Raw genomic sequence first — 9,936 nt, 5'->3', positions numbered from 1 at the left:
TAGTTCCTTGGGGGAATCAGATGAGAAAGGGTACCTGGGGTGTAGTTACTATTTATACAAACTTACAACTAATCTCCCTTTTTCATCCCCATCCTATGTCCTTGCCTTCATATGTACAAGCTGCCTCCAACTTTTGAGATATTCTTAGACTGCTTAGTAAAAATTAACTTTCTCCCTTGTTGGCCTTTCTTAGAGTGAAGGGTGCTAATACTTAAGTTTGTTACCACACAGCTCTCAACTTTATATATATATATCTTCCTAAATATCCTTGAAGTTTCTCCTCTGCTACCATGTTTTCTATAAAACTTTTTCTTTTTTCTTTTGTGGTTGTTTTTCTTTTTAATTCCTTTACTGTCACTTGAATAAAAGTTTCCTAAGAGGGCAAATCTCAACCCGCCATTCCATTCTTTTCTCAATGGTCAGTAATGGCTTTTTTCTCCTCAAATCATTGCTGATTTACCATGTTCATTCTTGACATTCCCACAGCATTTAATATCCTTTACTATTTACTTTTGAGTTCCATGAGTCAGCTCTCGTTCTTCCTCGATGCCCCTTCATTCTTGGTCTCTTTTGCAGATTTCTGTTCAAATGACTATCCTCTCAATATGAGAGTTTTTAGAGGCCATGTTTATATCTGCACTTCTGAGGATTAAATTAGATAACATGTATCAATCACTTATTGTGCTGCGTAGGTTCAAACAGCAGTTCAACAAACAAACCTTGTGACTTAGCCTCATATAAACTTTTATTTACCTTTGAAACACTGTTTATCAAATTGAATTGCAACTTTGAAATCAGGATCTATGTTTAATTTGCCTTTGTGTGTTCGACCTCTAGAACCACGAACTATGTTTGCATATATATATTAAAAAAAACCACATAGGACATGTTCAATGAATGCTTGTGTAGGGACAAAGGTGAATTAATAGAGGCAAAAATAAATTGATATTATTTGCAAGATTTATAGATTTAAAAAATGCTCATGATGGTTTCTTTGGCTTGATAATGAATAAAAGTGATGAGAAAATTAAAAAAAAAAACAACTTTACGTTCTGGGGCCACTGTTTCAGACAGTGGAGAAACATCATCAGCGTTTTTATACTCATTTGCTAAGAAAAAGTTGAAGTTTCATTCAGATCCAAGATTTCCTTAGCCTCATTCCTGCAATTAGATTTACTCTTCTGGATTATATAGTGCAAATATGCCACAAGCACAAATGTGCACACACACACACACACACACACACAAACCCAAAATATCAAACTACAATATAACTTATAACTAAAACCCACGAGAAGTGATGTACCTTGTTCAGTAATGTCTTAACAACCAAACGCATAAGAAAATGATTAATTGACTAAGTAAATGTTATCATCTACAAATGTCATTGAAATGGCTGACAAAAGAAGGTACCGCAAGATAATATCCCCAGTACATAGCCAAAGTGGAGGGAGGACTTTAAATTACTGCTTCCAGGGTACAGATGTCTAGGCCAGGCCCGTCAGTATTGTGGACAGTGAATAAGTTGTAGATTTCATGAAAAGGATCAACTGGCTGTTGAAAACGTCAACCTAAGGGAAACAAATATAGGGTACATTTCACATACCATCAACATCTACCTCAAGCATTTGAGCATTATTGTCCTGTGTTCATGTTCTATAGTTATTTCGTGTCCACACGTCTTTTCTCTTGGAGATGCTCTTCAAGGTTAGAATTCTCTCTAGGCGCTAAACAAACACTTAAGAACCCAATAAAGATACCCATTTGGTGTGCCTCCTTTCCCCTCAGTGGGAATGGTCTGCATATCTCTGCCTACTTTTTGGAAGAAAGTTTCTGGGAAATGGCCATTCACAATATCTATCAAAGCAAATGAAATCTGTAAAGGAGAGATTTACAAGAATCCTGCAATGTGAGTTCATTCCCAGGACCAGATTCTACTCTTCCCTCATGCCAACCAACTGGCTACAGCCCTGGTGGTGGTTTTCTCAGGATGGTGTGGTGGTGCCTTCTTTGTTGACTCCAGAACCATTGAGTAGAACACATTTAGCAATCTTAAAGGGAGGTCTAATTGACCCCAGCTCTATCATTTTTCAATTTTTCAATCAAAACAATTCTTTATATACCTTATATTTAGGGTGTTATTTTTTTGATGTTTTATTTATTTATTTAGACAGAGAGAGGCAGAGCATAAGTGGGGATGGGGCAGAGAAAGAGGGAGACACAGAATCCGAAGCAGGCTCCAGGCTCTGAGTTGCGAGCACAGAGCCCGACACAGGGCTTGAACTCCCGAACCGTGAGATCATGACCTGAGCCAAAGCTGGATGCTCAACCAACTGAGCCACCGAGGCATGCCTAGGGTGTTATTTTTGTAAGCAACGCCAGGGTACTGAGGGATTAGCTTTAGGCGGACCCTGAGCAGTCTTGTTTTTTTTTATGGTTTAATTCTTAAAAGAAATCCTGGATTGAAGTAAACCCTACTCTCAGTTTCATTAATAATACAGAGAAACATTTTTTACTTCTGTTTTTCTCTGTACATGTCTCTCTGCGACATTCACAGGTACTACAGAGACGTCAGTGCAAAATTGATGTAATCAAGAAAAGAGAGATATTGGGGTGCCTGGGTGGCTCAGTTGGTTGGGCATCTGACTTCGGCTCAGGTCACGATCTCACAGTTGGTGGGTTCGAGTCCCACGTCGGGCTCTGTGCTGATAGCTCAGAGCCTGCAGCCTGCTTCAAATTCTGTGTCTCCTCTCTCTGCCCCTCCCCTGCTCATGCTCTGTCTTGCTCAGTCTCTCAAATAATAAATAAACGTTAGAAAAAAATAAAAGAGAAATAGTTACACTAATTTTCACAATTATCAATTTGTCAAATTTTGTAGAAGATAAAGAAGCTATGGGTTTAAAAGAAGGGAGTGTGCTTTGTCTCCTGTTTGTCCACTGGAACATTCTATAATTTTGGATGAGACCAGCAACAACAGGTTGTCAGAGTTCACGTCCGACACTGAGAGCACATCCGTGTGGGAAATACAGTAGAAGACCACATATATCTGAGGAAGGGCCTCGGAACATTCTCTCCTGAGGAATTCAACCTCATATCAGTAGAGGTAAAGTGGATCTAAGAAAAATGCCGTGTCTGTGGCGAGCATTAGGAAAGGTCATATATTTCAAAAAAGAATATTGTTTACAAGGAGTGTTAATAGGTTTCAGGGGAAATGTTAATTTTTTTTTCCTGGATGAAATAGCTACTGTAAGTTTTTAATGGTTAATCATTCATTCTTGAATTTTTATATTAAGCATTTTATATTACTTTATTGACTTAACTTTTATACTCTTCTTCATTTTGACAGTAAAGAATGACCAGGCAATACTCTTTGAAAATTGGAGACCATTTGGAGCTGTTCTCTGTTGAGGAGAGTGAATAATAGGCTACCCTCAAGGAATTTCAAAGGTATCACTCAACAGAAACTTTTGTGTCTGAAGAAAACTAGATCATTTTATCATGGTAGGCATACTGATATGTTTGCTTTAATAAAATGCCATATTTCTGCCTTTAATCTCTTGTCAGCCAGCTATTAAAAAGCCCCAAAGTGCATGCGTGCAGGACGTGTAAACACTTGTGGTTTTGAGGTTACTACAGAACATACTAATAAAGCATGTAATTTGTGTTTTGTGCACAGACTGTAATAATTTATTGAGTGTTAGAAAGAAGCTAGAAAAGGATTTTCTCTAACTTCAGCCAGCAAGTCAATTTAATTTTAGAGCTCTACGCAGCGGTGCATGTATACGCATGTTCATACAACAAAATCATGCTTAAAAAGCATCACAAGGCCTTCAGAACAAAAGTAGGGCAACATGTAAATTAATTGCATGCGCACCAAACACATGCTATCAAGTAACATTGTTCCTTTAAGTTAATCAGCTAGGAGGGGGTGCTACATATTCCTTCCCAAAGGAGTGTGCGTGCGTGTGTGCGTGTGTGTGTGTGTGTGTGTATCACATGCTGACGATACACTGGCAGATGTAGATTCAGCTAATTCAGGTAAATTAAGATAAACCATAATAAAAATGACTTTGTAACACTTTATGAACAGGATCTCCATAGTCCCTGTGAAGAGAGGGCAGAGGATAGTTTTGTTTCCCTTTTTTATACGGAATAACAAAGTGTGGGAAGGTCAGATCACTTCTACGGAGTCAGAGAAGAGCTTATTGTCTGACTACAGCTTCTATCACGCTTATGTGAGTAGCTGACTTATCTATTTGTGCGAGACCCTTATAGCTAAGGATTGTCTGTTACCCATCCTTCTAGTCTTTTTCCCCCATGAGTTAATTAGCACGTGGCAAATAATGAATGCAGATCATTGGAATGGAAAGGCCTTACGTGTATGGAGGAAGTGAGACCCTCACTGCATACGCGCCAAATTGCCGAAAAATTTTGTGAAATTCTGTAGTTGGGGACTAAAGCCTTATTTACTCAGACAGACAAAAGCTTATTCAGTGGGGAGAAAATGTCTCTGCCCAGAGGAAGTGGATGTCAGGAATCTAAATGTCTTTATTCCAAAAAGATGCAAAACTTCTGTCCTGGAAGACAATCTACCATTTTCCATGCCTTTTTTTTTTTTTTTTTTTTTTTTTTGCTTAAAATGTATACACATTTTAAATGTGCAGACAAATCTTTTGCAGTTCAGAATCTTTACATTTGAGAACTAATTAAAATGAAGCTTTTGTGCCACCTTTAAACAATGAGCCACTTTTTCAGTTTGTACCTTTACTTCTATCTAATCAACCAGTTCCAGTGTACCCAATTGGGGATGGCAGAACTTCCAATGGCCATTGGAAAGTATGGAGGCATTTTGCAAATCTGCAAGGAGACAACGGCAATGAGTGCCCGAGGCCCGGAGTAAGTGAAGGAGAATTGAAATTGCACCCAGGTATGCAAAGCTGATCAAACTTGCAAAGGGATTTTTTGAATAAACAGTAAAAAATGAAAAAAAGGGGGTGCTTGGGTGGCTCAATCGGTTGAGTGTCCGACTTGGGCTCAGGTCATGATCTCACAGTTCATGAGTTCAAGCCCCACGTTGGGCTCTGTGCTGATAGCTCAGAGCGTGGAGTCTGCTTTGGATTCTGTGTCCCTCTCACTCTGCCCCTCCCTCGCTCATGCTGTCTCTCTCTCTCTCTCTCTCTCTCTCTCTCTCTCTCTCAAGAATAAATAAAACAGTAAAAAGATAAAAAATAAAAACTTGCAAAGGGGTTTTCTACAAGGGACTAAGCCAGTTTTCCAGTCTCATGAGAAGGAAACCATATACCTCATGGCCATTCTATGATTCCTGTGGTCTGAAGTGCTCCACTGTTTAATCATGTGCTCATATGATAGGTTCAGAGAGAGAGAGAGAGAGAGAGAGAAGAAGAAGAAGAGGAGGGGAGAAGAGAGGAAGAGGACAAAGGAAGAAGAAAGAAAAAGAACAAAGAGGGCCCTATCATTCACTTAGTTGTCTTGTGCATGTCAGTTAGTAGTATTTTGTTTTCTAGTAATAGAGGTACTGAAGTCAATGTTAATGAAAAGCCAGGAACTAGTGTTCTCAGATTGATAAAATTACAGTGTGGAAGGTTTTTGATTGGCATAAAATGCAGGGATATATCAAGTGGAGATTAACTACTTAAGGAGCTAAATTAAAACAAGCTTCGTTGGGGTTCTTTTGCCTCACATCTTTTTTTGTGGTATTTATCTTTGGGTCTCTAAACCCCACATGGATGTCAAATCATCTTTAGTGAAGTGTCTTTTAACTGAACCGATTACTTTCAACACACACAACAAAAGGGAAAGAGGGGCAAGTACACACAAAAGATTCAGAGTCAAAACAAAGATAGTGTTCCCCAGGTCACGTTTAAGTCTGTAATTCTGTAAGATTGCAAAGGTTCACACATATCAAACTTCCTTTATTTTATTTTAATGTGTTGGTCACAACGGCTTTGAAACGTGTTAGATGAAGATGGACAGATTTGAAGACTAGTAACAAAAGTGAATCAACTTAGAACACTACGTACAGATTGTCCTCTAAATTAAAAAGATTTAAGAAATAAAATCAATATCCTCTACTCTCTTTTTTAGGGCTTTCATGTTTTTTATTTATTTTGTTAAATGAAAATGACATACGTGAAGCCTGTAATTCCTATTTAAAGTGATTGATTTAAGCAATTCTATGGTTGCAGTAGAACCATCATTGGTACCAAAACACACATCATTGACATCACAGGATACAAGGCAAGTTGTAACTCACTAAATCTACTCATACTACATGAAACTAAAACCTGTGAAAACCCATTTTTCTCCCATCAATAAGAAGAATGAAGGAAAAGCAATACTTTAAATTTATTCCCCAATCAATACATATATTCCAATGAACACACACACACACACACACACACACACACACACATATATATCTTTGTAATGAGATCTAGAACTAATGAAAGAGTAGAAACTAAGAGCGAAAGAAAAGTATCACTGGTTCAAGTTCTAAGAGTTTCATAATGTCTGTAGTTTGTCAATATCTCGTAGTAATCGTTGATCCTTCATAATAACTTGTAAATTTCTCCTTTTTTAAATTTTTTAACATTTATTTATCTTTGAGAGAGAGAGAGAGCACAAGTTGGGGAAGTGGCAGAGGGAGAGGGAGACACAGAATCCAAAGCAGGCTCCAGGCTCTGAGCTGTCAGCACAGAGCCTGACGTGGGGCTCGAAGCCACAAACTGTGAGATCATGACCTGAGCTGAAGTAGGACGCTTCACTGACTGAGCCACCCAGGCACCCCATGAATTTCTTCTTTTAAGATCACAATTTTCCACCATTTAAGATTAAGTAGATTAAGTAGATGTGAAATTAAGAAGATATAGATTCAGACACATCTGGGCTACATCTTGTTGAGTGTGGCATCACCAGCTGTATTTGTTAGGATGTTATAATTTCTATTTGCTCAACTTTCTTTAGTGTTTACCTTTCATATTTGATCATTAGTTCTGAATGAACATTTAAAAAATCATTCTAAGATCTGTCAATTTTGGGGCCTGATGCAAAATATCAATAAACTCAAGTGCAAGACCTCCTAAATTCTGATATTAAAAAAAAAACCTGCATTAATCCATTAATTCATTCATTTCTCTATGTGCCATTGAGAGGGTCTAAATAAATAATGTGCAGGATGGGAGAATGAATGAGTCTGAATAAAGTTTCATCCATCTGGAGCATACCTTTTATATATGAAATGAACATTTTTTTTAAAGGCATTCTAGGTGCTGGAGATTGTGTTGCAACACAATAGACTAAATTTCTTGCCTTCATGGAAGTGACACTCTAATGATAAAATTTCGTAAAAAATACTCCTGCCTGTCAATCTAAACTCCATAACATTGTTCCCCCCTTCCCCTCCCCATGGTCTTCTGTTAAGATTCTCAGGATCCACATATGAGTGAAAACATATGGTGTCTTTCTCTGCCTGACTTATTTCATTCAGCATAATACCTTCCAGTTCCATTCACGTTGCTGCAAATGGCCAGATTTCATTGTTTCTCATTGCCAAGTAGTATTCCTTATATATATAAACCACATCTTCTTTCTCCATTCATCAGTTGATAGACATTTAGGCTCTTTCTATAATTTGGCTATTGTTGAAAGAGCTGCTAGTTAATTGGGGTACAAGTGCCCCTATGCAAGTGGGTGATGGGCATTGAGGAGGGCACGTGTTGGGATGAGCACTGAGTATTGTATCAAAACCAATTTGACGATAAGTTATATCTAATATAAAAAATAAAATAAAATCACATGAAAATAAAAAAATAGAAAAATAAACTCCACAACAGCTGGGAAAGTCATTTTTCTTTTTCCCTTTTATTATTTATTTATTTACTTTTTGAAGTGTTTAAGTTGATTTATTTTGAGAGAGACAGAGGCAGCGTGAGTGGGTGGGGGAGGGGCAAAGAGAAATGGAGAGAGAGAGAGAGAGAGAGAGAGAGAGAGAATCCCAAGCAGGCTCCGTGCTGCCAGCACAGAGTTTGATGCAGTGCTCGAACCTGTGAAACGGCGAATGCTTTAAAATGAGTTGGTACAGGTGCACTTCTCAAGGTGAGGGAACTCTGCTGCTGTGACGTGTGTGCTTGCTCGTGGGGGCATTATTAGGGCGCATCTCAGGTATAAGCTCAGGAAAAAAAAATAGATTTCTACACAGCATTAGAAAGTTGAAACCAAAGTCCGAAACATTCATCAATCGTTTCCCCCAGCGCTCTTCTCGATAGAAATGTCAAGAACATCGCCCGTGCCAACGACCATCTGTGTACAGATGTCTCCAAGAGGCATTTGCAGTGCCCCTTCTTTCAGATTAGATTAAAACTGGCCCGATGGAAAGGGGAGAAAACAATCTTCCTTTGTAGCATCTATCACTGCTTCTCCTATATTTTCCGACACAGGAGTAGCAGGTACTCTGACTGCTTCTTGAAGTCATATTTTATTTTTCTAGCAAGTCCACTTGCTGCCCCAAACTCCTGCATGGGATTTCACTGACTTGCATCACCAAGAAGAGAGATGTCAGGTGCAGTGGGGGCCCAGGATTCAGACATGGGGCAGATTCCGGAGTAGCCTTTATTTGCTTGAGGTATTGAAGAGTCTTTCTAAGGAAGCTTCCCGTCAGGATGAAAGGAACAAAGCACAGACGGTGGAACCAAAGAAAAAGGACTCATGGTCAGAAAGGGTGATTCTGAGATCAGAGGAGGATTTGTCACCCATATCCCCTCTTCTACCCCCAGTTTAACCCTACGGAATCATGCCTGAGTGTTAGAGAGGGAGCTCTGAGAGAAAGAAGAAAAAACAATAAGAAATAAATGTTTCAGTTCTGCGAGATCACAGCTGCGTGGCTGTGAGGGCCACATAGTGGGTGAGTGTAGTGGGTGGTCACGTGGCAGGGGCAGGCTGTCCCCGGGGGTTTGAAGCTCACTCATAGACGGCTACTCAGGGGTCCTAGAGAACCCATGCCTGACTCGTAGGCGTGAGTAGCTGTGGCTGGCTTTCAGGTCACACAAATTTAGCACGGGGATGCTTCAGCAACATCGACCTCAAGACAAAACCAGGCTGTCGGCCCCAGATCTTGACAATACCCGGTACTTAAGCCCTGACTCTGTGCCTGGAAAAATTCTAAGTTTCTTACCAGCATTAACTCCTAACAACCCTCAAAACAACTCTATGAGTTTATTATTCTCATTTTATAGGGAAGGCAACAGAAGCACAGAGAAGCTAAGTAACTGGCCCACTGTCACAGAGCAATAAATGGCAGAGCCACTATTTTAATCTGGGTAGAAGAAGAAAATGAGGGATTTTTCTAAGATCCGAGAAAGAGTGAATTGGCTGAGAAGAAGGGATTTTTGTTTTGAAGGTGGCATCAGGGGGTGCTGATATAGGCTGGAATAACAAGAAACCTTTTTTTTTTTTTTTTTTTTTTTTTTGGTAGTGCTGGGTTAACGGGTCTGACAGCCTTGCCTTGGAAGCAATGGAATAGCTGATACCTTTCCTATACTCACCCCCTTCGGGAACTGCATTTCAGTCAGGCCCAAGAGAAAAGGACAGAAGAGCTTGTCTGAAATGCCTATCATGAATCAGATGCTGGCCCAAGGGTGGTACCGCTCAGCTGATGTTCACAGATGTCCTGCCGGGGACCGTTTTCATTTCTACTTTGTAATTTAGGAAACAGGCTGGGAGAAGCTAAACAAATTTCTCAAAGTCTCGCTGCTACAAAGTTGCAGAAATGGGATTCGCATGCAGGTCTGACAGATTCCAAGGCCAGCTTCCTTACGGGTACCATGCTGTTCCTCCTTGGAGAAGAGATACATCAGAATGAAAAAAAAAAAAAAAAAAAAGGATTTCAAACATCTTTTTGCTGAAAACAAAAAGTGAAAT

Source organism: Panthera tigris, chromosome B2 (assembly GCF_018350195.1).
Source record: "Panthera tigris isolate Pti1 chromosome B2, P.tigris_Pti1_mat1.1, whole genome shotgun sequence".
NCBI lineage: Eukaryota > Metazoa > Chordata > Mammalia > Carnivora > Felidae > Panthera > Panthera tigris.
Note: the sequence above shows the minus strand (reverse complement) of the source record.